This window comes from Nicotiana tomentosiformis, chromosome 10 (assembly GCF_000390325.3).
Source record: "Nicotiana tomentosiformis chromosome 10, ASM39032v3, whole genome shotgun sequence".
Classification (NCBI taxonomy): domain Eukaryota; kingdom Viridiplantae; phylum Streptophyta; class Magnoliopsida; order Solanales; family Solanaceae; genus Nicotiana; species Nicotiana tomentosiformis.
Genome location: NC_090821.1, coordinates 54041567 through 54068318, shown reverse-complemented (window position 1 = coordinate 54068318; position 26752 = coordinate 54041567). Strand labels below are relative to the sequence as shown.

At 37.9% G+C, this 26752-nt stretch overlaps 1 long non-coding RNA gene across 2 annotated transcripts; it reads right to left on the bottom strand.

The window, feature by feature from the left end:
* Positions 1-13363: 13363 nt before the first annotated feature.
* On the bottom strand, positions 13364-26195 carry LOC138900509 (uncharacterized). Of its 2 annotated transcripts, none has more exons than XR_011411565.1 (2): positions 25686-26195; positions 13364-13680 (listed from the first exon to the last, which is right to left on the bottom strand). It is a non-coding gene; the product is annotated as an uncharacterized lncRNA (long non-coding RNA). The 2 variants fall into 2 exon arrangements; XR_011411566.1 differs by lacking the exon at positions 25686-26195 and adding an exon at positions 14408-15127.
* Positions 26196-26752: the final 557 nt, after the last annotated feature.

Genomic DNA, 26752 nt, shown 5'->3' with positions numbered 1-26752 from the left:
CATCACCCTTTGTGCATTAAACCTCTCATAATATACACGACATCACCCTTCGTGATTTACACTCTTCCTCATAATATGGATAATGTATGTACGGTATCACCCTTCGTGCTTTACACTCCTCCTCACAAATCACAGGATCAATAACAACGAATAGATAGGAGTACCACAAAGAAACTAGTATTTTACCCATAATCAATAGCACAATGTAATCTCAACCTTGAATAAATATTCGAAAGTTTCCAAATCTCAGTGAAACCAGATATAAATCACCCAACATTTCAAATAACCCGCTAAGCATGGATAGTAGAATTTAAGGCTAAAAAATAGACAAGAATAGAATTTCACTCGCATGCTATGACTCGACAACGACGCATAGATACTCGTCACCTCACCTATACATCGTATTTAACAACCAAACACGTAGCAAATGAACACATAATACCTATTCCCTCAAGCCAAAGTTAGAACGACACTTACCTCGCTCCGAAGGCCACCTAATTCTCAATCACAACTTTTTCTTTGGAATTCACCTCCAAACCAGTCGTATATATTCAAAAATGACTCAATAATATCAAATATTGCTAAAGGAATTAATTATATTTCATAAATTAAATTTCCCAAATTTTCCTCCAAAAAGTCGAAAAATCGACCCGGGCCCGCTTGGTCAAAACCCGAGGTTTGCACCAAAATTCTTTTATCCATTCATCCCCGAGCCCGAATATGTAATTAGTTTTAGAATCCGATCTCAAATTGGGGTCTAAATCCTCAAATTTTCGAAATTCCTAGTTTCTACCCTAACCCCTAATTCTATCATGAAAACTCTAGACTTTAGGTTGATAGTTCATAAAATGTAATGGGTAATGGAAAAAAAATAGTTTAGAATCACTTACCAACACTTTGGGGAAGAAAATGACTCTTGAAAATTGCCTCCACCCATTTGGTTCTTGAAAAATATTGAAGAAATGGCTTAAACCCGTGTTTGGAGTCTGTTTTAAGTCATTGGACAGACCTTCATCGCATTCGCGAGAGGCTTGTCGCGATCGCGATGCACAGCGGCCTAAGGCCTTCGCGTTCGCGAGTCTTTCTACGCGTTCGCTTAAGGAAGCTCCCCCCAAGCCTTCGCGTTCGCGAACCAGGGGACACGTTCGCGTAGAAGAACATGATCCCCTCCCCCAGGTCCCTTAAACTATCGCATTCGCGTGAGACAGATCGCGTTCGCGAAGGGTACCACCCCCAACGCTTCGTGTTCGGTACCAGTCCTTCGCGTTCGCGAAGAAGGAAATTCCCCTGCCCCCATTTTACCTTTCGCATTCGCGACACTACCTACGTGAACGCGAAGAAGGGCACACCAGAACAACTGCTGCAGCAAATATCTTAGATTTTCTAAGTGCAAATCACCCTTTAGCCTCTCCGAAACTGACCCGAGCCCTCGGGGCTCCGAACCAAACATGCACATAAGTCTAAAAATATCATACGGACCTGCTCGCGTGATCAAATCGCCAAAATAACACCTAGAACTACGAATTTAGCACCAAATCAAATGAAATTCTCAAGAACACTTTAAAATTTCTATTTTTTCAACTGGACGTCCGAATCACGTCAAATCAATTCTGTTTCTCACCAAATTTCACTGACAAGTCTTAAATATCATAATGAACCTGTACCGGACTCCGGAACTAAAATACGGATCCGATACTAACAATGCAAAATATCAATCAATTCTTAAAAACAAATAATTTTCAAACTTTTACTTTTCATCAAAAATTCATAACTCAACCTGGGGACCTCCGAATTCGATTCCGGACATATGCCCAGGTCCCATAATTCGATACGGACCTATCGGGATCGTCAAAGCACGTATCTGAGCCCGTTTACCAAAAATATTGACCGAATTCAACTAAAATTAACTTTTAAGGCAAAAAATCTTATTTTCATTAGTTTTTAACATAAAATCTTTTCAAAAACCTGCCCGGACTGCACACGCAAATCGATGAGTGTAAAAATAAGATTTTTAAGGTTTAAGAGCGCAGATTCGAGTTCTAAAGCATAAGATGACCTTTTGGGTCATCACAACATTATTTTATACCTCCACTTTTACTCTGCAAATATCAGCGTTAGAAATCCTTGATTTTCTGGAAAAAATCGAGAACATTGATTGCTCAAAGATAGAGTTCAATAAACCATAAGCTTGCCTTTCTTGTCAATCTCCACTAATATAGATTAATACTCACTTTAGAATCTTTTAAGACTTTTATTGGCTTGTAATGTTAGGGTGAGGGCTCGTATGATAACATAATATTTTAAAAGTGACTACATTGTTTTCTTTCCTGGCTTCTCTTTTCAGTACAAAGGATGACTCTATTTATCAGCAATGATCATGAGGATTTTAATATCTATAATCCTCTTTTCTTTTTTAATTTCCTTAAAGATACTTTTTCTGAGGTAAATATGTATTTCATTATATATATACAAGATACAAGTTGATAATGTGTATTTTGTGGAACTTAATTGTCCAACATTCCTTTTGATCGTACATATATATATATATATATATATATATATATATATATATATATATATATATATATAAAACTTGTCATCCTTTATATCTTAAACACGAGTCCAGAAAAAATAATAAGTGGATGTTATATAATAAACTTTTTTCTCTTTTTGTTTGGGTCATCAAGGTTTATGAAAAGAAAAGATATAGGCTCAAAATTTGGGCACTAGGGATATATTTTCATTTGGTGGGATTATCAAAAAGGCTCAAACGATCCAAAGATAGCCTAATTCATTTTCTAAATCAGCATTTTTCTAGGATTTCGCCTTGACAAACAATAGAGCAAGTTCTAGTTATTGACTATCATGAGTTACATGTCTCAATTATTTCCAAAGATTCAAAGTTTCATTGCAGTAGACTATTTACATTTGCAAAAATAGTGGCAAAAGTTAGAAGTTCTCAAAGCTCTTATGGATTCGAAACATTTCCAGAAGTGCTGTAAAAAATTTATCGATGTCATTCATGTGCAAAATCTTCTAAAAGCAATTTTTTTTTTCATTTTCATTTTTTAATTTTATTTTATATATTTATCAATTTTACTGCTACAAAAGAGAAGAATCCTTTTAAGAGCAAATTACCAAAGTGCATCTGAGTGTTAGGTATGCATTACTTTCATGACAAAGATAAGCATTTTGTAAGAAAACTGTAACGATCTGACTTATCGTTTTAAGAATTAACGTCCCGTTCAACGATTTAAGGTTTCGAACAACTTCATAATAAGTATTATGACCCACGGGTGTAGTCGAGTTTGATTTTTCAGAAGATTCGGAATTAATTAAAAGAAACAATCCTTAATTAGAAGCTTAAATGGAAAGAGTTGACCGGAGAGTTGACTTTTGAGCAAACGACTCTGGAAAGGAATTTTGATAATGTCAATAGCTCCATATGGTGATTTTGGACTTAGGAGCGTATCCGAAAAATTATTTGGAGGCCCGTAGTAGAATTAGACTTGAAATGCCGAAAGTTAAATTTTTGGGAAGTTTGACCGGGGGTTGACTTTTTGATATCGAGGTCGGAATCCAATGCTGTAAATTGGAATAGGTCCGTTATGTCATTTATAACTTGTGTGAAAAATTTGAAATCATTTCGAATTGATTTGTTGTGTTTCGGTACTAGATATAGAATTTGAAAGTTCAAAGTTCATAAATTTTTATTTGAGGTGCGATTCGTCGTTTTGATATTGTTTGATGTGGTTTGAAACCTCGACTAAGTTCATATTGTATTTTGGGACATATTTATATAATTGGTTAAGGTCCCGAGGGCCTCGGGTGGATTTCGGAAGGTAAACGGAATGGATTTCGAACAAAGAGGGTTGCTGGAAAAATCTATTGCAGAGCTGTTCGCCAGAAATTTCTGGTGCATGGAGCCAACTTTAGAAGCTTATATCTCGCAATATATAAGGAATATAAAAATTTATAAAGCTTCAAATTGTATCTCTTGGATTCTAGTTTCCAGAAAGTTAAACCATTCATTATTTGGACATTTATACAGAGAGTTATGGTGGATTGAATGAAGGCTGGTAGAGCAGTTTCGCCAGAAATATTTAATGCGTGGAGCCGACTTTGGAAGCTTATATCTCGCAATTTAGAAGAAATCGGAAAATTATCAAAACATAAAAGTCATAGTCTTTTGATTCTAATTTCCAGAAAGTTAAACCATTCATCATTTGGACATTCGTACATAAAGTTATGATCGATTGAATAAAGGCTGGTGTAAGCAAGTTCTGGTGTGGACTTTTAGTGATGGGAAATGGACTTTTAGTGACGGATGGGCAGAAACTTAAGGACCAAAATGGTCATTTCCTTCATTTAGTTTTGGATTTTTGGAGCACGGTTCTTGGGCGATTTTTGGGCGATTTTCACAGAAAAATATTGGGGTAAGTATTCCTTATCATCTATTGATTATATTTCATGATTCCATACTTATTTACATCATGAATCCGTGAATTTATAGAAGAAAAATCAAGATTTTTGTAAAATCTTCCAAAAATAAAAATTTAGGATTTGGTGGTCGAGTTGTTATTGAAATTTGATAAAATCGATATGGTTGAACTCGTATCGGAATGAGTGTTCGGATTTCATGAAAATGATGTCGGGTTCCGAGAGGCGAGACCCGCGTTGACTTTTGTTGACTTTTTAGAATAAATTTTCAAGTCAACGTTTTATTATCCGGAATTATTTCCGATGAATTTTAATGAAGTTATACAATTAATTTGGATATATTTGAGCTGTACGGAGGTCAATTTAAGCAAGACGGCTATTTTAGAATATCGGCCTAACTTCAAAAAGGTAAGTGTCTTGTTTAACCTCGAGTGGGGGAATTACCCCTTAGGCATCGAGTCTTATGTGTCATTTGTGAAATGTGAAAAGCCGTGTACGCGAGGTGACAGGAACGTACTCGGGCTTATATGTGCAAAATTTATTGAGTTAAAGTCTTGGGCATATTGTGTAGTAAATTGAATAATTGTTAGTATATATTTAATCATCTAATTGCCATGCCTCAAATCAAAATTATTGAGCTTGTTTTTATATGACAATCCGATGTAATTATTACTTGTATAGTTATGTGATTTCCGTGAGTTTGATGGTTTTACATTTCTTGGAATTTGATTTCATTATGAATTTTTCCTATGCAAATAATTAATTAAGCAAGCTTAATAAGAAGTGTTAATATAATTATCTAAATTTGGATTAATGAAGTTGTGCCCTATGTTGATTATTTTTCTATCTCTGTTGATTATTTTTGAGGTTTTATATACATTGTGTGGAGCCTTGGGCTATTTGTTGTGAAATTAATTGATTTTGTTATATCCTTGGAATTGGTTGTGGCTATTGTGCAAATTGTAATATGAATTTATTTTTGTTACATTGCCGTGATAATATTCCGTGTAAATTGTTGTGTTAATTTAGTTATCATTTTGAGGATATAAGGGCGGCATCTCACTGTTGATATTATGTGGGCATAAGGGAGGCATTTCACTGTTGTTATGCATATTGGGGTATTGTCTGGGCGGAGCGATAAGGGTGGCTATATGAGCAATAAGGGTGGCTATATGAGCGATAAGGGTGGCTATGGATATTGTCAGGGCGGAGGGATAAAGGAGGCTATTATAGGAGTGATAAGGGTGGCTATAGGAGAGATAACAATGGCTATTGTCAGGGATGATATGTGATGATGTGGGGTTGTTGCGTTGAAAATTTTTATGTGATGTTGTGATTTTCATTGTGTTTATTTTTATATCTTGTGCAATTGGTCTTATTGATGGTAAATTGGTAATAGTCTGATTTATGTTGAAATTAGGGTATGTGGCCATTGCCAGACGGATTATGATATGAAATGTGAGTACGAGGTGCCGGAAAAATATAATAATTTAATTATAGGCACGAAGTGCCGTGGAAATATGAACGTGGGCTGAGACCCGTATTTATGAAAAATATAAAAACGGACTGAGACCCGTAGTTGTATGATTATGAAATGAAGTGTCACATGGTGACTTTTTAATTGAAAGAATTATATTCAAAATATTTATTTGGAAGGATTTTTATTCAAAAAGATTTATTTGAAATAATTACATTCGAAAGGTATTTATTTGAAGAAATTATATTTGAGAGAGATTTATTTAAAGAGAGTATATTTGAAAGATATTTATCTGAAGGAATTATATTTGAAAGAGATTTATTCGGAAGAATTATATGTGAAAGATATTTATTTGAAATACTTGATTTAATTAGGTGTACTTATATTTATAAATTGTTGAGCATTATTAATGGCGTTCTTGTTACACTTATTGTTATTTGTTTCCTATTATTTTGTATATCTTATTGCACAGGTTATTAGACTAGTGAGTGTCTTGACTGTGCCTCGTCTCTACTCCACTGAGGTTAGTCTTGATACTTACTGGGTACCGACCGTGGTGTACTCATACTACACTTCTATATATTTTTGTGCAGAGCCAGGTATTGGAGCTATCAGACTCGGACAGAGTTAAAGTGTGATCGCAAGGATTCAAGGTAGAGCTGCTTGGTCGTCGCAGTCCCTTGAAGTCTTTTCATTTTATCGTACTGTTAATTATTAATCAAACAGTATTGAGTATTCGATCCTTGAGATCATTTTATGTATTCAGTTAGAGTTCGTGACTCAGTACTACCAGTCTTGGGAGGTTGTTATATTCATATTTAATGCGCTGATGGTTTTGATTACCTATTCAATTAATATTCGATGTGTTCATTTCAGCATAGCGCTCCTTATGGAAGAGTATTCGGACATTGGATGTCGTTTCGTCGTCGGCTATTTTATGTAATACTATATTGTGCCTTGTGAGTTGTGAAACAGCTTGGTAAATTTCTTATGTGTTGAGGTTGCGCATAGCGATGGTGTTATGTGAGCAGGATGGCTCTCGAGATTCAAATCATATATCGCACCTTAGTTGTGCTTGAGTTTTGTAGCGTATGGCACTATCTGTCTCCCCAGGGATGGTATTATGCACTTAGCGTGCCTGTGGCCAATATTCGGGTATTTTGTAGTAATGAGCATTCTAGCTTGGTAAGTATCTCTTTATGTAAATTTGTGTGGATCAGGTGGCATCCCTCCACGGGTATGTTGTTTGGATCGGGTTGCACGCCGCAACAGTGGGATGTTGATTACAGTCCCCTATATCTATTTTCGTGTGTTTTGTTTTTCATTTTCTGGGGAAGGTTCATAACACCTTTTCGGTTGTTTAATTAGTTGCGTGGGTTAAGTAATCCCTTCCAGAGTTCATTTTCCTTATGTATCACATTCGAGTTGGTAGCTTGTTGGCACATTGTGGCATCACATGAAACTTTTTGGCAGCGTCTGAGGTGGCTTATTACCTGAACAACTTAAGCTGGGTGAGACGAGATTATTGGATCCGGGATCAGTGCGATCGGATTATATGAAGTATAGTAAAGAGAAAATACCCTTATTTGGTTATAATGGGGTGATGATTCTAGTCAGGAGGAGAGACTCAATGATTTTTTGACTCGGCAGTTGGTTTTAAATTTCTACTCATCTCTTCTATTGTGGCGGTATTGCAAGAATTGGAACCATACTTATATATGTCATGAGGTGAAAGGTGAGCATCAGATTTGGGGAATGTCGGCTATTATGATCAGAGAATGTTATTATAGTCATGTGAATGTTGCGGTACATGGTGTGAATTCAGAAAAGGAACACAGTCATGTTCTGGTACATCGTGTGGTGATTGATACTGTGATCGTATATTGGCAACAGGCCTAGCAGAAGATTTCGGATGTTGGAATTTAGCTCTAAGGCTAGTTTGACTAAACAAAAGGGGAATCTTCAGATTTACTCGAGCCAGTGTGCTCAACTTAGTTGTGGTAGCACGGGTAGGTGCACGAGGTGCTAATCAGTGATTTTGGACACCTCCAGCACAATTCTTAGCACTTTCGAGGACGAACGTATGTTTAAGTGGGAGAGAATGTAATGACCCGACCAATCGTTATGAGCTCTAGTACGTCGTTCGTCAGTTGGAGGCCATGAGCAACTTCACTTAAGGTATTATGACTTGTGCGTATGGTCGGAATTGAATTTTGGGAAGTTCAGAGTTGGATCGGAAAGAAAATTCTCATTTAGAAAGCTTTAAGTTGGAAGAATTAACTAAGATTGGATTTTAGAGTAAACGGTCCCGGAATTGAAATTTGAAGGTTCCAGTAGGTTCGTATGATGATTTCGGACTTGGGTGTATGTTCGGATCGGGTTTTGGATGCCTCGGGAATGTTTCGGCACCTATTGTGGAAGTGAGCATTTTTGGAAGAATTCCATAAATTTGGGTTGAAGTGCATTTCGATATTATCGATGTCCGTTTGGAATTCCGACTTTGGGAATAGCTCAGTATGATGATTCCGGTATTGGGAGCGCGTCCGGAAGTGGATTTGGAGGTCCGTAGATCATTTTGGAGTTATTTGGCTAATGTTAGAAATTTGAAGGTTTTGAGAAGTTTGACCGGGAGTGGACTTTTTAATATCGGATTCAGAATCCGATTCCAGAAGTTGGAGTAGGTTCGTATCGTGATTTAAGACTTGCACGCAAAATTTGGTGTCACTCCGAGTAGTATAAGTATATTTCGGTGCGTTCGGAGTAAGTTTGAAGAATTTGAAATTTTGAAGTTGAATCAATTTGGTTTGGGGTATGATTCTTAGTTTTGATATTATTTTACACGTTCCGGGTGTTCGAGGGAGTCTGTTTTATGATTTCAAACTTGTGGGTATGTTCAGGCAGGGCCCCGGGGGCCTCGAGTGTTAACCGGATGAGGCTCGGACCAATTTTGGGATTTGGAGGAAGAGCTAAAGCTTCTAGCTTCTGGTATGATCGCACCTGCGCATGGGCAGCCGGGGAAGGCCAATGTGGTGACCGACGCCTTGAATCGCCGGGCAGAGAGTTTGGGGAGTTTGGCATATCTTCCGGCAGCTGAGAGGCCCTTAGCCTTGGATGTTCAGGCCTTAGCCAACCAATTCGTGAGATTGGATATTTCAGAGCCTAGCTGGGTATTAGCTTGTGTTGTTGCTCGGTCTTCTCTTTATGACCGTATCAGGGAGCGCCAGTATGATGATCCTCATTTTCTAGTTCTTTAGGACATGGTTCGGCGAGGTGATGCCAAAGGTGTGACTATTGGTGATGACGGTGTGATGAGGATGCAGGGCCGGATCTGTGTGCCCAATATAGATGGGCTTCGGGAGTTGATTCCCGAGGAGGCCCACAACTCACGGTACTCCATTCATCCCGGTGCCGCAAAGATGTATCAGGATTTGAGACAACACTACTGGTAGAGGAGGATGAAGAAGGATATAGTTGGGTTTGTGGCCAAGTGTCTCAACTATCAGCATGTCAAATATGAGCACCAGAGGCCGGGTGGATTACTTCAGAGTTTAGAGATCCCAGAGTGGAAGTGGGAGAAGATCACCATGGATTTTGTAGTTGGACTTCCACGGACTTTGAGAAGGTTCGATGCTATTTGGGTGATCGTGGATCGGCTGACCAAGTCAGCTCATTTTATTCCAATGTTTACCACTTATTCTTCTGAAAGGTTGGCTGAGATTTATATTAGAGAGATTGTCCGCCTTCATGGTATTCCAGTATCCATCATTTCAGACAGAGGTACACAGTTCACATCACGGTTTTGGAGAGCCGTACATCAGGAGTTGGGTTCTAGGGTGGAGTTGAGCACAACCTTTCACCTTCAGACGGACGGGCAATCCGAGTGCACGATTCAGATTCTTGAGGATATGCTCCGTGCCTGTGTGATGGAGTTCGGAGGGTCATGGCACCAATACTTGCCACTTGCAGAGTTCGCTTACAACAATAGTTACCAGTCCAACATTCAGATGGCATCGTATGAGGCTTTGTATGGTAGGCGGTGCCGGACCCCTGTGGGATGGTTTGAGCCGGGAGAGGCCCGATTATTGGGTACAGATTTGGTCCAGGATGCCCTGGATAAGGTAAAGGTGATTCAGGAGAGGCTTCGCACAGCCAAGTCCAGGCAAAAGAGTTATGCGGACCGTAAGGTTCGTGATCTGGCATTTATGGTTGGCGAGCGGGTCTTTCTTCGGGTATCGCCTATGAAGGGCATCATGAGGTTTGGGAAGAAGGGCAAGATGAGCCCGAGGTTCATTGGTCTTTTTGAGATATTACGGCGAGTTGGGGAGGTTGCTTATGAGCTTGCCTTGCCTCCCAGCCTAGCAGGAGTTCACCCGGTATTCCACGTGTCTATGCTCCAGAAGTATCACGGTGATCTGACTCATGTATTGGATTTCAGCTCAGTCAAGTTGGACAAAGATCTATCTTATGTTGATGAGCCAGTAGCTATTTTGGACAGGTAGGTCAGAAAGCTCAGGTCAAAGAAAATTGCTTCAGCAAAGGTCCAGTGGAGGGGTCAGCCGGTTGAGGAGGCGACCTGGGAGACCGAGCAGGATATGCGTAGCTAGTACCCTCATCTTTTCATAGTTTCAGGTATGTCTTTATACTCATTCGAGGACGAACGATTGTTTTAAGAGGGGGAGGATGTAACGACCCGGTCGGTCGTTTTGAGAATTTGAGCCCCGATCCCCTAATATCTGCTTTCCCCATATTTGTTTCTGCTTTTGGGATTTGCCGGAGTGTTTGGTTATGGAATTCGGAGAGTTTTGGGACACTTAGTCCCTAGTTATGAGTTTAAGCCTTAGAGTTTGGACCGTAGTCAGAACTGTGTGAAGACGGATTCAGAATGGAATTCCATCGACTCCGTTAGCTCCGTTGAGTGATTTTGGAGTTAGGAGCGCATCCGAAATGTGTTTTGGAGGTCTGTAGTAGATTTAGGCTTGAATTGGCGAAAGTTAGATTTTCGGCAATTTCGGCCGATAGTGAAAATTTTGATATCGAGCTCAGAATGGAATTCCGAAAGTGGCTGTAGGTTTGTAATGTCTGTGTAAAATTTGAGGTCATTCGGACTAGATTTGATATGGTTCGGCGTCGTTTGTAGAATTTGGAAAATTTTAAATTCTTAGGCTTGAATCCGTGCTTAATTCATGATTTTGGTGTTGTTGGACGTGGTTTGAAAGCTCGACTAAGTTCGTATGGTATTTTAGGATTGGTTGGTATGTCTAGTTGAGGTCCCTGGGGCCTCGGGTGTATTTCGTATGCTTAACAGAATGAATTTGGACTTAGGAACAATTTGGTGGTTCTGCTGTAATCGCACCTGCGCAAGGCTGCCCTGCAGGTGCGAGCCCGCAGGTGTGATAAAATCCATGCAGAAGCGGAGTTAGGTAGATTGGTCAGGGGTCGCAGGTGCGTGGGAAAAGGCCGCATCTGCGATGCCCGCAAATGCGCAGGACTATTCGCAAGTGCGCAAGTTATGCAGAAGCGGAGGGGATTTCCGCAGGCACGCACGCGCAGGTGCGGCTCTTTTGTCGCAGGTGCGAAGGCAGAGGGGGCAAGTGAATTGCGCAGATACGCACTTTTTCCACACAAGCGCACCTGCAGGTGCGAGCCCAGGTTCCGCAGGTGCGGAAATACCTGGGCAGTGGTTAAAACCGAAGGGCTTCGCGATTTTTGTCATTTTTGACTTTGCAAACTCGGTGTAGGGCAAATTTTGAAAGAATTTTCGAGGCATTTCTTGAGGTAAGTCCCTTGTGCTTATTTTTGATTAATAATTTTGCCTTGCCATGTATTTTGCCACCTAGTTAGTGTGTATTTAAGGTGAAAATTGGAAGTTGGAGGCTAGGGATTTGGAAGTTTGATTTGTGGATTTGGAGGACCATTTGGTATCGGATTTTAGTAAATTTGATATGATTAGACTCGTGAGTGAATGGGTATTCAAAATTTATAATTTTTACCCGGTTCCGAGATGTGGGCCCAGGGAGACTTTGTTTTGGACGCTTTTCCTTATTTCACGCTTTAACTTCGAATTAATTAGCTAAATTAGTTACTTGTAGTTATATTTAAATTATGCAATTTATTTGAATAGATTCAGGCCATTTGGAGTCGGATACTCATGGTAAGAACGTGTTATCGAGGTGATTTGAGCGGTTCAAGGTAAGTGGCTTGTCTAACCTTGTATTGGGGACTTTCCTTTAAGATGTTTGATATTAATTGATATGTGGGCGCCATGTACGTGAGGTGACGAGTACGTACACGGGCTATTATTGCAAAAATCCCGTTTTTCCCTTCTAAATCATAAACTGTTTTCCTTATTAAATTGCACTAATATATTTAATTGTTAAACTTAGACTAGAGAAGCATGCTTACGTGTTTTAACTGCCTATTTGACATTCTGTGCGCCATGCTTAATTAAGTCCCTACTTTCCTTATATATGTTCAGTATAAACTGTATAACTCGATGTCATACCTTCCATTTCATCTTGCGTTGCATATTTAAATTGGCATTACGGACGTATTCCAGGAGATCCCCCTATACTGCATATTTATTTTGGGACTACAGACGTATTCCGGGAGATCCCCCAGCACTGCATATTTACTTTGGGACTACTGACGTATTCTAGGAGATCCCCCAGCACTGTATATTTACTTTAGGACTACAGACGTATTCCGGGAGATCCCCCCTGTAGTGCATATTCATTTGGAACTACGGGACGGTATCCCGGGAGATTCCCCACTGTGTTTACCTTATTCTGAGTCGAGGACTCCCTTAACTGTTAAATTTTTGAAAATTTCTTTAATTGTGTTATAGTAAATTTTACTTATACCTTTTACTATTTAATTTATTATACTTACTCCGGTAGGGCCTTGACTCGACCTCGTCACTACTCGACCGAGGTTAGGATTGGCACTTACTTGGTACCATTGTGGTCTACTCATGCCCTTTCCTCCACATGTTTTCGCGTGCAGATCTAGGTACGAGCTATCAGCTTTGGGGTTAGTGCGTGCCGCTGATTCTAGGAGACTTCAAAGTATTTCTGCTTGCGTCCGCAGATCTTCGGAGTCCCCTTCTACTCCCTCGCCTAGAGACTTTCTTTATTATCTTCAAACTTTTGTATAGAGATACATAGATTATAGCAGCTTGTGACTTAGTCATATTCCGGATCTTGAAAAATTATTTTTTGTATATGCCGAGTGGTACTACTCTTGGTTACTCACAATATGTTGTTTATCTTTAAAATGCTGTATTTTCTTTATATTTTTCGTAATATTAGGCTTACCTAATCGTAAAAACTAGGTACCATCACGACACCTTACGGAGGGCTAATTTGGGTCGTGACACTTACTCAACCGAGTACCAACATAACGTATATTTTCGTATCATACTATCATAGATAACTGAGCCGGAGAGGCTGCCGTAATATAGGTAGAATACAACATGTAATACTAACTTATACATAAGACATATGGGCCTCTAAGACCAAAATAATCACTTGTACACTGAACATAGGCCAACAAGGCCATACAATCTTTTACGTACATGACATCTGTCTACAAGCCTCTAAGGATACATAATTGTCATAAAGGTCGGGACAGCGTCCCGCCATACCAAGAAATACACATCTAAATCATACTTACCAAACAAGCAACTCCGGAGCAAATAGAGTGCACCAACATCTTCCGCTGAGCTGATCGCCTACTTGGAGGACTCTCGACCTATCTATCGAGACCTGCGGGCATGAAACGCAGCGTTCCCAGGCAAAAGGAATGTCAGTACAAATAATGTACCGAGTATGTAAGGAATGAAAATCAGTAAATAATAGACATGAGAGAAACATGGAGTAAAAGACTCGACATGTACGTCTGCATAGCTCTGTGAATAATTTTATTTTTATAATGTAATGCATATGCGTATAAATGTCATACCATGCATAGGTATATATGTTCATAACATCATCAAGCCTCTGAGGGCATCCCATCATATCATTTCGACCACTGTGGGCAAATCATCAATATATACTAGCTGATCAAGTGGTGGTGCGTATATAATGCCACAACCGTTCCCATATCCCATATACATATATATATATATATATATATATATATATATATATATATATATATATATATATATATATATATACGTGTCCATTTGGTCATGGGCCAATATGCATGTATAAATGCATGAAATGCATATGGAATACGTTAATAAAATCTCTCGGTATGTCATAAGTCCATTATGCCTCTGATTAATATCATGAAATAAACTTTTATCAACTTACGTATTTTTTAGACCCATGAATAGATGATAAAATAATATGACACATGGGGAATCAGGGACATAAGAATCTCTAGTATTTCTATGAATAAAGTCATTTACGGAAGTTGTGCATTTTTTCGTTTCGTTCGTGTAGTATAGACCATGCCAAAAAGAAAGTAGGGATAGCCTTAACATACCTGAGTCGATTCTCTTGACAATCCCTCTAACACACGTCAATTGCGACAACACGTAACGGCAGATCGAAGTAGGAGAATATCCGTATGATATTCTTGAGAAAGATTGTACCGTGCTTCCTTAGAATTGCATCTCACGCTACTTTGGGAAAGAAAATTATTCTTGGAAAGGCAAACTTAAATATCGCATGCCTATTTCTTACATGGCTCTTTACTCGACTGTGTCATTTCTTCTTAATTCTCTTTCTGTATTTGTAGCTTTAAAGCTTAAAACCCTTAAATCTGAATTCTTATTACGGTCAAATGGATCTTTAAAAATGGAAGTTGATGGATGCCAAAAGGGGGTAATTGGGTATCAAATTCTTGATGTCTTCAATTTTCCAATGCGTTGAATTGTATTTCCAAGTAAGAAACCAACAAAGGCACTTATGTCCAATTCTCTAAATAAAGGAGAACGTGTAATCAAGTTGTCTTTTAACTCATCATGGACATTTTGCCACTTTGGCTTGGCTTAATGCCATGTGGCAACCCCAAAAGAATATCCTTATCCACATAATCCTTCTTAATACCACAATCATCCCTATCATTAATCAATTATCCTCCTAATTAGGAATTATCTCAAATTACTTAAAATACTACTTACTTTTAACACACTTTATACACCTTACTATCATGGTCATGTGGTACCTTGTGTGGCACTAATTCATGAATACAGGGTATTATACTTGGACCGTATTTTATCCCCAAATTGCCAAACTTTGATGAAATTCATTTTCTTCGATTTGCTTACCCTCTCGCCTTCACGAATTTACTCATCACTTGTTTGAAATAGTATAGTGCTTATAATCTCAAAATAATCTTATTCCCGAACTTACGTTGGTTAACTTACGACGAAATTTCAACGTACGAAAATGCGGGATGTAATATCATTTCCCCCTTTGGAATATTCGTCCTTGAATATTGACTGATGCACTTATTATTTTCACAACAGATGGCTCTTGCGAATACTTTAGTACTCTCCTTGCCATCTAGGCAACTGTTCTGTGAATAAATCCAAAGGCCAGGGTATTCCCCCTTTTAGACCTCTTTCTCACACCATGACTTGTGGTCGAAATTCTTCCAATCTTGTAACTGTTGCTATCTTCCATCATGCAGCATGTACGACTCTGACCTTGTAAGTGTGCCTATGCAACTCTTCTCTCCTTTTTCCTCGAGTTTTTTGTCAATCTCTAGGCTTCACTTTGTATACATATACAAAGCTTGATAAGAGGTCTCTCTTAGCATCTATGGGTATACTGAAGTTCTTCGCTTGGTACTTTGTTGAACTTACTAATATTGCTATATCTTATTTCATCATCCTGGTTATCTATCCGTATGACTTTACTGTATCTAGGTAGGTCATACTATACCATAACTCTTACTTTGATTTATCGTTACTGAGGTCTGCTATCAAACTCCAGGTTACTTTCATTTGTTAACCCATATGTATAAATCTAAGTCCTTTAATGCTTCCTCTTTACTGTTCATCTTAAGAATGACGCCCTATTCTCATCTTATACTTTGTGACTTTTGTCCATTCATTGTTGATTCACCTCAATATTGATCTACAATCTACCACTGGTAACTTGAAACCTCTTACGTAATCACTAGGGCTCACGTTGTATGGTGGAACATTTGAAGTGATTTTCCTGATCCACCTGGGGGCGATATGATACTATACTTCCATAATCGTATTTCATAGCATCCCAATGTGATTTACCTTATGTGGGTATTTTAATCCTGTATAATTCATGAAATCCCTTTTTTTCTTCAAATCATTATTCAATTAAAGGCCCAAACGTCATCCTTTATTTGTCACAATTATACCCTCATTCCATTATCAGAGCAGCATTCCATCTCTTCTAAGTTCTACTAGTCTTAGACTCATTTGAGTTTATTCAGGTTATACTAAGCTATCTATAACTTTAGAGAAACCATCGGCTCTCTTGTTTTCATGGGCTTAATCCTGAGGGTTTATCCCTTTTTGTCACCTTCTCACTCGCCTTTTCTTATTCTTACTCCCGTCTTCCTAAAACCTTGTGGCTCTACCATACTTTAGCTTGCGACCTACACATATCCATTTATACTATTCACAACCTTCCTTCGACTTGCTTGTATCATGGACTTCCTTGTATTATTCTGGAACATCAAGCGAGACATCACATCGTCTTTAACTCTTCTTTACTTTCTTAACTAGACCTCTCAGTACCTAGAAACCATGGGCTTGAAAATATGCAAGTGACGACGTCGCTATCATTCCTGAATACTGAATCCCAGTGCCTCTAGCCTTCTATTTGAAGTATGAACTATTCTATTCACAACCTTCTGCTTTTGAGTATCTCCTACGTTGTCCACCTTTACCTTACTTACCTTAAAGTCTCGCATCTCATCTTCTATCTCTTTCATGACCTCCCTTCCACATAGGTATAATTCACGTCCATAACTTGAAGCTCTATTATAATACTTGCTCCTCCGGTGCATACACAATCTGGTGGGAGCTTCGTACTGACTTCTTATGAGGCTGGTACTTTTCTAACTGGCTTTATCGTAGTGCCGTTATAGAATATGGTTGTTGTACTTTCTCTTTTGTACCTCTGATATTAAGAGTGATCATACAATATTCTCAATCACAATTTCTTTAATTTTCTGGGTCTAATAATCAGACTCCTGATTTACTTGGTTGATGTAACTCTTTAGTTTCCTCTTCTTTCTGACCAGCCTTTATGTAGGCTTAAGCTATCTTTCGATCTGCGGCTCCTGGTATTAGTTATTACTTTAGCCTTTCATGGGCGCTATGGAATATCCGTGATACCATCATCTAACAATTCAATCCTTGTCTATGCCCTGGGCTCAATTCTTTTCTTTTAACTTATATCGGAGTCTTCTACGGCTATATGAATGTCACTATATATATTGCGTGGAGAATACTCCGAAATCTTAAGTATGTTCATAACGTAACCAACTCTGGATCATTAATCGAATGATTCCTTTTGTTCCATCTCAGCTTTCTTCAAACGTAAGTAATTGTTTTTCCTGGTCTTTTTGCCCCTTGTTGCGTGCATACTTAGCTTATTTGAGTTCTCACGTATGCAAAAATATTTGTGCAACTCATATGGTCTCGAATATTACTTTTGGTTTTACTCCTCGCTCATTAGCCATAGTAGGTGCCACTTTCTTTTGGAGTGCATACAATTTTGTAGTGAGATTGTTGTTACACAACCATATCCTCTTTAGGTCATGGTGCTTAGGTTGAAGTTTTCTTCCTTATTTCTTCAGCTAGTCTTTCATTGTAGTACTTAGGGAGGATCATCTGACTCTTGTAAAGCTGTGAGCTTATCACATCGTATGCTTGACGGAATTTTTGATGTTCTTCCTCGCCTATAATTACCCGTAGTTACTTATCTCCACGACCTTGTGCTTGTAGGGTTGCTTCTGAACTAATATTTTGATTGACTTCCCTGTGGTACTCTCTTTTGTTTCTGTAACACTCATATGGTATCTTTATCTACCCCAATTACTATCTGAATATTTTTAAAGGATCATGATGTCACAACTGTGAGGTTGAATTCCCCATGTTGGGGCTCCCTATGTTTATCTTGCATGATTTGTTGATTTTTCTGTATCCTCTTGTCTAGCCATAGCTAGGCTCTTTCTGAATCAACTACTAACTACTCATTGGCCCATTCCTGTATCAATATTCCGCGTAATCTTTCTTGGGTTATTTTCTTTGTCTTAACTTACCTCTCGCACTAGCTCTTTATTAATCAATAACACCTAGGGCAGGAACCCTTACTTCCTCTCCTTGACGTCGTGTTTGCATAATGCTCTGGAATCGTAGCATATCTGTAGGCTTTGAAAAAGTGCAATCTCATCCCTTTTTTATTTCATCACATTCTTCCTTTACAATTCCATAATTACTAGAACTACTTAATTCTGACTTAATGCCACATCACTCCATATTCCCCCCTTTGGGGGAGCACTAAGATTTAGTGTTACGATGATCTACCTATAGATGTTTTATCTTCTCATCTTTGGAATGTTTTCACATCATCGATGATCCTTACTCGCCTCGCGGTAATCCTTCTTGTCACGACCCGAAATTCCCACCTTCGGACTGTGATGGCGCCTAACATTTTACTTGCTAGGCAAACCAACGTTAGAATAATATTATCCATTTTAAAAACAATTTTAAGTTTATTAATAGCAAGAAAACAAATGTGGAAGCAAAGTTTGAAATATAGTTAATAATCCATAAAAATAACGGTGTCTAAATACTATCCTAGAATTGGTATCACAAGTGCACGAGCTTCTAAAATAATACAAATAAAGGTCTGAACAAAATAAAGCTGTCTGAAAATAAACACACAGCTAAAGTAAAATAGACTGAGACTTCAAAACTACAGACGTCATGTAGTTATACCTCAAGTCTCCTCTGAGTAGCTGAAATCCGAGCAAGTCTATGGTACGCCGCTGGGACCAACTCCAAAATCTGCACAAGAAGTGCAGAGTATAGTATCAGTACAATCGACCCCATATACTGGTAAATGCTGAGCCTAACCTCGGCGAAGTAGTGACGAGGCTAAGGCGGTTCACTTACATTAACCTGTACGTAATATTAATGACAACAACACATAATAGAAATAAAACAGGTAACTCATTTACAACAATTGAAGCCAACTCAGCGGTCATAATCCATTATTATTTCACCCAATTCTGTTGCAGCGTGCAACCCGCTCTCACAATATATTCACATTCATTTATGTTGTAGCATGCAACCCGCTCTCACAATATATTCTTTTTAATAAAGTCTGTCATATATTTATTTCAATCAAGTATATATATAAACTTTTAAATAAGTCTGTTGCGGCGTGCAATCCGATTCCCCAATATTGACTTTTAGATAAGTCTATTGTGGCATACAATCCGATCCCACAATATTAACTTTTAAATAAGTCTATTGCGGCGTGCAATCCGATTCCCCAATATATATATATATATATATATATATATATATATATATATATATATATATATATATATATATATATATATATATATATATATATATATATATATTTTTATACTTTCATTTCCGTTGCGGCGTGCAAACCGTAAGCACACCGTCCAATGAGAAATTATTAAGCATCAAGGCACACAATAATTATAATTTATTTATGAACCAAATAATGACAAATAATAATTTATTATGAAAATCATAGAGAAAATAGATAGTTTAATATTTAATATGCTAAATGTCAAGTAGCAATTAATGCACATAATTCAAATAAGCATGTAACAATTATTACAGGAATTTAAGAATTAATATTTGACAAAGAATATGAGGAAAAAAATTATTATAATAATTAATTTATGATTTAAAATAATTTATGATTTTTCAAGTAAGCATGCAAATAATTAATTTGACGACGTATAGACACTCGTTACCTCGCCTATACGTCGTTCACATGCAATTCACATAACAAATCATTTAAAGGTTCTATTCCCTCAAGTCAAGGTTAACCAAGACACTTACCTCGCTTTGTAAATTCCAACCAATTACTCAATCACAACTTTTCCTTTTAAATTTATCTCCGAAAGTTTTAAATCTATTCACAAACAATTCGATATATTCAATACTAATCATAGGAATTAATTCCATATGAATTTATAATTTTTTCGGATAAAAACCCGAAATTCATTTAAATATTCGATAGTGGGACCCACGTCTTAAATCCAAGAAAAACTTGCGAAATCCGAACACCCGTTCCGATACGAGTTCAACCATACAAAAATTGTCCAATTCCGATATCAAATGGACCTTCAAATCTTAACTTTTTATTTTTGAAAGATTTTATAAAAAGTTCAATTTTTTCCATCTAAATCCGAAATAAATGATGAATATAGACATGGATTTGTGAAATATAATCACTTTTGGTTAAAAAACACTTACCCAATTCAAAGTCGTGAAAATCCCCCTTGAAATCGCCCAAATCCGAGACTTGAAACTCAAAAATGAGTAAAAATAGCTAAGACCCGATTTTATGTATTCTGCCCAGCATTTTCGCATCTGCGGGCTTTATTTTCGCACCTGCAGTCACGCATTTGCGAGAAAAATCTCGCATTTGCGAATTAGGGCTGCCAGGCGAGGTTCCGCATCTGCGGATATTTCTATCGCACCTGCGACGTCGCAGAAGCGATTCAACCTTCGCAGAAGCGGTCGCGCATTTGCGCCCCATTTCTTCGCAGAAGCGATGCAACTGGCCAGTGCCCAGGTCGCAGAAGCGACCGGCTTCACGCAGATGCGGTTGTGCACCTGCGACCACCATTGCACAGGTGCGATTACACCAGGTTCTGCCAAGAACCTGCTGCTTTCAACATGCTCTAAACAATCCGAATTTTGTCCGAAACTCACCCGAGCCCCTCGGGACCTTATCCAAATATCCCAACAAGTCCCGTAACAGAATACGGACTTATTCGGGGTCTCAAATCACATCGAAATTGCAATTCACACCTCGATTCGGATTTTGAGTTTTAAACTTTTTAATTTGCAAACTTCATGCCAAAATATATTAAATGAATCCGGAAAGACTTCAAATTTGGCACACAAATAATAAATGACATAACGGAGCTGTTTAAATTTTTAGAATCGAATTTCGGCTCCGATATCAAAAAGTCAACCCCGTGGTCAAACTTGAAATCTTTAGCCTTTAAATTGCTAGTTCCGTTAAATGGTTATAACTTGAGGTAGGGACCTCCAAATTAAATTTCGGGCATACACCCAAGTCCCAAATCACGATACGGAGCTATCAGAACTGTCAAAATACTGATCCGGGTCCGTTTGCTAAAAATGTTGACCAAAGTCAACTCAGTTGAGTTTCAAAGCTTTATTTAACATTTTAATCCGTTTTTCACATGAAAACTTTCCGAAAAATTTTACGGACTACGCACGCAAGTCGAGGAATGATAAATGGTGCTTTTCAAGGTCTTAGAATACAGAATTACTTATTAAATTTAAAGATGACATTTTAGGTCATCACGCTTCTGTACCAAGGATAACGAAATTCCTCACTCGCGAGGGTGACACTTAGTGTAACGAGCACATACAGTCCCTTAAGGTTAACTTTACTCACCTTTATTTCTTTAGGGAAGCGTCTTCCTAAATATCCTTTAAAGGGTATTCTTCTGCCATCTATTTTATTATCGTCGGGATGCGATCTCTTAAATTCCCATGATGCAGACTATTACTCAGTCCCTAGTTCAAGTTTAGTTTATCTTGTTCATCAGCCCATACTCATTTCTTATTACTCTGGGGTCTAACGTTTCCTTTTGGTAGTCGCGTTGGAGTCACGAACTTATTTCTCGAAATGAGGATATGACTTTATGGCCTATACTCTTTTGTTGACTCAAGGCCTGTCACCCCTCGTCCTTTCCTTCACTTGACTATAGACTCAGTAATACTGTCATCTTTTTTATCTATCGTTGTCATTCATGTATCATATCTTACTCATAATTCTTTATTAACTCTTTTCTTATTTCCCGCTAACATTTATGTCTATCACTTTATTCTGAAAACTCGAACAAGACATTCTTTTGCTTTTAGATCCCCTTTGCTCCATCCAGTGGCTCTTCGGGTTGCTTAATGTTCTCACTCTACTAGGGACGCGAGCAACACTAAGGTAATATTTATCCCTTCCAGGCTTTTTGTGCCTATCTTCTGATTTTTTTGATTTTTTTTTTCATACTAATATTCACATCTAATTATAATATTCTAGAGTGCACCATCTGGATACCTCACAAGAAGATCTATTATTGCCTTTATAATATCCTTTAAAAATGTCAACTAACACCAACAATCCATTTATCATTTTGGGTTACTCTAACCCCAGCTAGATCCTAATATCCTGTCATTTTCTTAAACCACACATGTTAGCCCCTAATAGGGTATATCTGAGATGGGTGTGGCCAATTCTACATACATCTGTTACTGTTGAAGGTAAGTCACAATGCTTATACTTTTCTGCCGGAGTTGAAAATACTGATAATCTTCATTAACTGGGTACCTCCTACCCTTCTCATCTTGCTCATTTTACTTGTTGAAGCTTGTATCTATCTTCTGAATCTCTCATTGCCTTTCACCATAGAGGTGGATAGATATTCTTGCCTTAAGGTTCCTTATCAAGAAGCTTACACGTAAGGTACACACATGTTCTGCTGAAGATCTCACATTTATCCATCATAGGTATAATGCAAACTCGAGTTCCTCTAACTCAACTTTTCCACAACTATATCTCTTACCAACCATCTTTCTAGATATAGGTATCGTCGTATTATGAATAAGATAGAGTTTAGGAAATTGAGTTCTTACAACTAAGCTCTACCACACGATCTAGAGTAAGAAGAAAGAGTGACAGTCTTAAATGCCCTGTAGCCTCCTTCTTATAAGTGTGGTGCACGACACACCCATAAATAAGACTCTACTAGACACGGCTTGTAGACTCCCTAGGACAGAACTGCTCTGATACCACTTTTGTCACGACCCAAAACGATGGGCCGCGACGGACACCCGGTACCTTACTCAGCCGAGTACCAACATAACATATCTTTTCGTATCATACTATCATAGATAACTGAGCCGGAGAGGCTTCCGTAAAATAGGTAGAATACAACATGTAATACCAACTTATACATAAGACATATGAGCCTCTAAGACCAAAATAACCACTCGTACACTGAACATAGGCCGACAAGGCCATACAATCTTTTACGTACATGACATCTGTCTATAAGCCTCTGAGGATACATAATTGTCATAAAGTTCGGGACATAGCCCCGCCATACCAAGCAATACACATCTAAATCATACTGACCAAACAAGCAACTCCGGAGCAAATGGAGTGTACCAACATCTTCCGCTCAACTGATCGCCTACTTGGAGGACTCTTGACCTATCTATCAAGACCTGCGAGCATGAAACGCAACGTCCCCAGGAAAAAGGGACGTCAGTACAAATAATGTACCGAGTATGTAAGGAATAAAAATTAGTAAATAATAGACATGAGAGAAACATGGAGTAAAATACTCGACATGCACGTCTGCATAGCTCTATGAATCATTTCATTTTTATAATGTCATGCATATGCGTATAAATGTCATACCATGCATAGGTATATGGGTTCATAACATCATCAAGCCTCTGAGGGCATCCCATCATATCATTTCGACCACTGTGGGCAAATCATCAACGTATACCAGCTGATCAGGTGGTGGTGCGTATATAACGCCATAACCTTTCCTATATCCCATATACATACATATATATACATGTATATATACGCGTATATAACGCCATCTGGTCATGGGTCAATGTGCATGTATAAATGAATGAAATGCATATGGAATACGTTAATAAAATCTCTCGGTATGTCATAAGACCATTATGTCTCTGATTAATATTATGCAATAAACTTTTATCAACTTACGTATTTTTGAGACCCATGAACAGATGATAAAATAATATGGTACATGGGGAATCAGGGACATAAGCATCTCTAGTATTTCTATGAATAAAGTCATTTATGAAAGTTGTGCATTTGCTCGTTTCGTTCGTGTCGTATAGACCATGCCAAAAAGAAAGAAGGGATAGCCTTAACATACCTGAGCCGATTCTCTTGAGAATCCCTCTAACACACGTCAATTGCGACAACACGTAACGGCGGACCGAAGTAGGGAAAAATTCGTATGATATTCTTGAGAAAGATTATACCGTGCTTCCTTAGAATTGCATTTCACGGTACTTTGGGAAAGAAAATTATTCTTGGAAAGGCAAGCTTAAATATCGCAAGCCTGTTTCTTACATGGCTCTTTACTCGACTGTGTCATTTCTTCTTAATTCTCTTTCTGTATTTGTAGCTTTAAAGCTTAAAATCTTTAAATCTGTATTCTTATTACTGTCAAATGGATCTTCAAAAATGGAAGTTGATGAATGCCAAAAGGGGGTAATTGGGTATCGGATTCTTGATGTCTTCAATTTTCCAATGCGTTGAATTGTATTTCCAAGTAAGAAACCAACCAAGGCACTTATGTCCAATTCTCTAAATAAACGAGAACATGTAATCAAGTTGTCTTTTGACTCATCATGGACATTTTGACACTTTGGCTTGGCTTAATGACATGTGGCAACCCAAAAGAATATCCTTATCCACATAATCCTTCTTAATACCACAATTATCCCTATCATTAATTAATTATCCCCACAATTAGGAATTATCTCAAATTACTTAAAATATTATTTACTTTTAACACACTTTATACACCTTACTATCATGGTCATGTGGTATCTTGTATGGCACTAGTCCATGAATACGAGGTATTATACTTGGACCATATTTTATCCCCAAATTGTCAAACTTTGACGAAATTCATTTTCTTCGATTTGCTTACCCTCTCACCTTCACGAATTTACTCATCACTTGTTTGAAATAGTATAGTGCTTATAATCTCATTCCCGAATTTACGCCGGTTAACTTACAATGAAACTTCAACGTACGAAAATGCGGGACGTAACAAATATCCCAATTTTTTCTCATTGCAAGTTCCTGTAATATCTGTTGGAGATACACGAGAATTATCTGTTGAAGTAAGAGAAGAGGAGGTACCCACATTTTCTGCCTTCTCTGCCTCAATCAATATTGGTCTTTCTAAAGTATGATGTTCATGTGCAACCAGTTCCGGACCATGGGGCGGTAACAAGCTATTCAAAAAGCTACGTTCAACAAAATAAGTATTTTCTGTCTCTGCCAAATTGTCAATGGGTACTTCACATCGTCTCTCTAAGCGAGTGATTGTAGACGGAAAATACAAGCATTTACGGTCCTTGAAACGATATTTTACCATCCCATCACCTATAATTCTCCCAACATTTATGGGCAAATGCTGTTGAATAGCATATATGAGCATGACCCTTTTCTTGTATAATTAGATACATTAACATAAGGGATCAGACGTGAACTTACAAACTTACCCCAAGTGCGTGCCGTTTCTGACATACATGAACATGCAATATTCAAAGGTTTGCCCATTGTCCCTGTATTAATTTTTACTCCATTCGGACAAATAAACTTCACAACTTCTTTCATAAAGTTGAAATTTTTAGCTTTCATCTTAACTCTAATTTCTTCATCATCAACATTACTCAAAGAAGATAATTCATTCAAAACCTCAGAGTTAAAATTAATAACTTTACCTTGCACTGTTGAAGTTCTCTTCTCTTTGTCAAGGTTCTCATAGAATTCAAGCACAATTTATTTAACATAACCCCCTGGATTTTTCACAAAAGATTCCCACCGGAGAGATATGATGTTCTTCAAAATTTCACATGCCTTTTCTCCATCAGTTGGCAAGAAATCCATTCCACATTCTTCCACTATAGTTAGACTTATTCCAGAGAATATCTCAAGTGCGGGATCAAGGTGTTGTTTCTTAGAAACCTTGGAAGAACTACATCCTGAAAGGGTTCTCTTTAAGGAGGTCATTTTCTTTCTTGAGGGTTTGAGAAGGAGAAACAGAAGACTGAAAGGAAATCTATGACAAAGAGTAAGAAAATAGAAAAAGGGAAAAGAAAATTACTACTGGTTGGTGGTCATGGCTGGGGAATTTTAGTGCAAAAGGGTGGTGGGCGGTGGCTTTGTGGTGGTGATAGGTGAGAGCAACAGGGTAAAAGGTTGAACTTAAGATTTTTTCCTCCTTTCCTCCCCCCACCCCTTTTTGTTTTACAAAACTATTCCATAACATGTTATCTTTCTTTTCATAAATCACAACGTGGCTTTCATAACCATTTTTTAAAGTTGTAACACGTTATGGCTGAGACTTGATTAGTCAAAATATCTTTTTTTAATTCATATTAGTAATAAAAGTACTAATAATATTAACAAACAAAGAGAAAAATATAGTTTTGAGTTTAATGTCGTCAGCTTGACTTAGAATATTTTTCTTAAGCAAAAAGAATTATTGAAGCCTGTTTCTCAAACATTTTAGTGACATAAGGTTTCAATATATATCCATTTACCTTGGACTTTTCTCCACCATCTATGTGATAGTATTTTAATTGCACCATAAGGAGTGACATTTGTAACATTGTAGGGACCTGTTCACCTGAATATTAATTTTCCTGAAAATAGCCTACGTCGTCTATTGTAAAGAAGTACAAAATCTTCACTTTTAAAGCTTTTTTGTCTAATCAAATTGTCATGCCACTTCTTTGTTTTTTCCTTGAAAATTTTGGCATTTTCATAAGCTTCTAACCTCAATTCT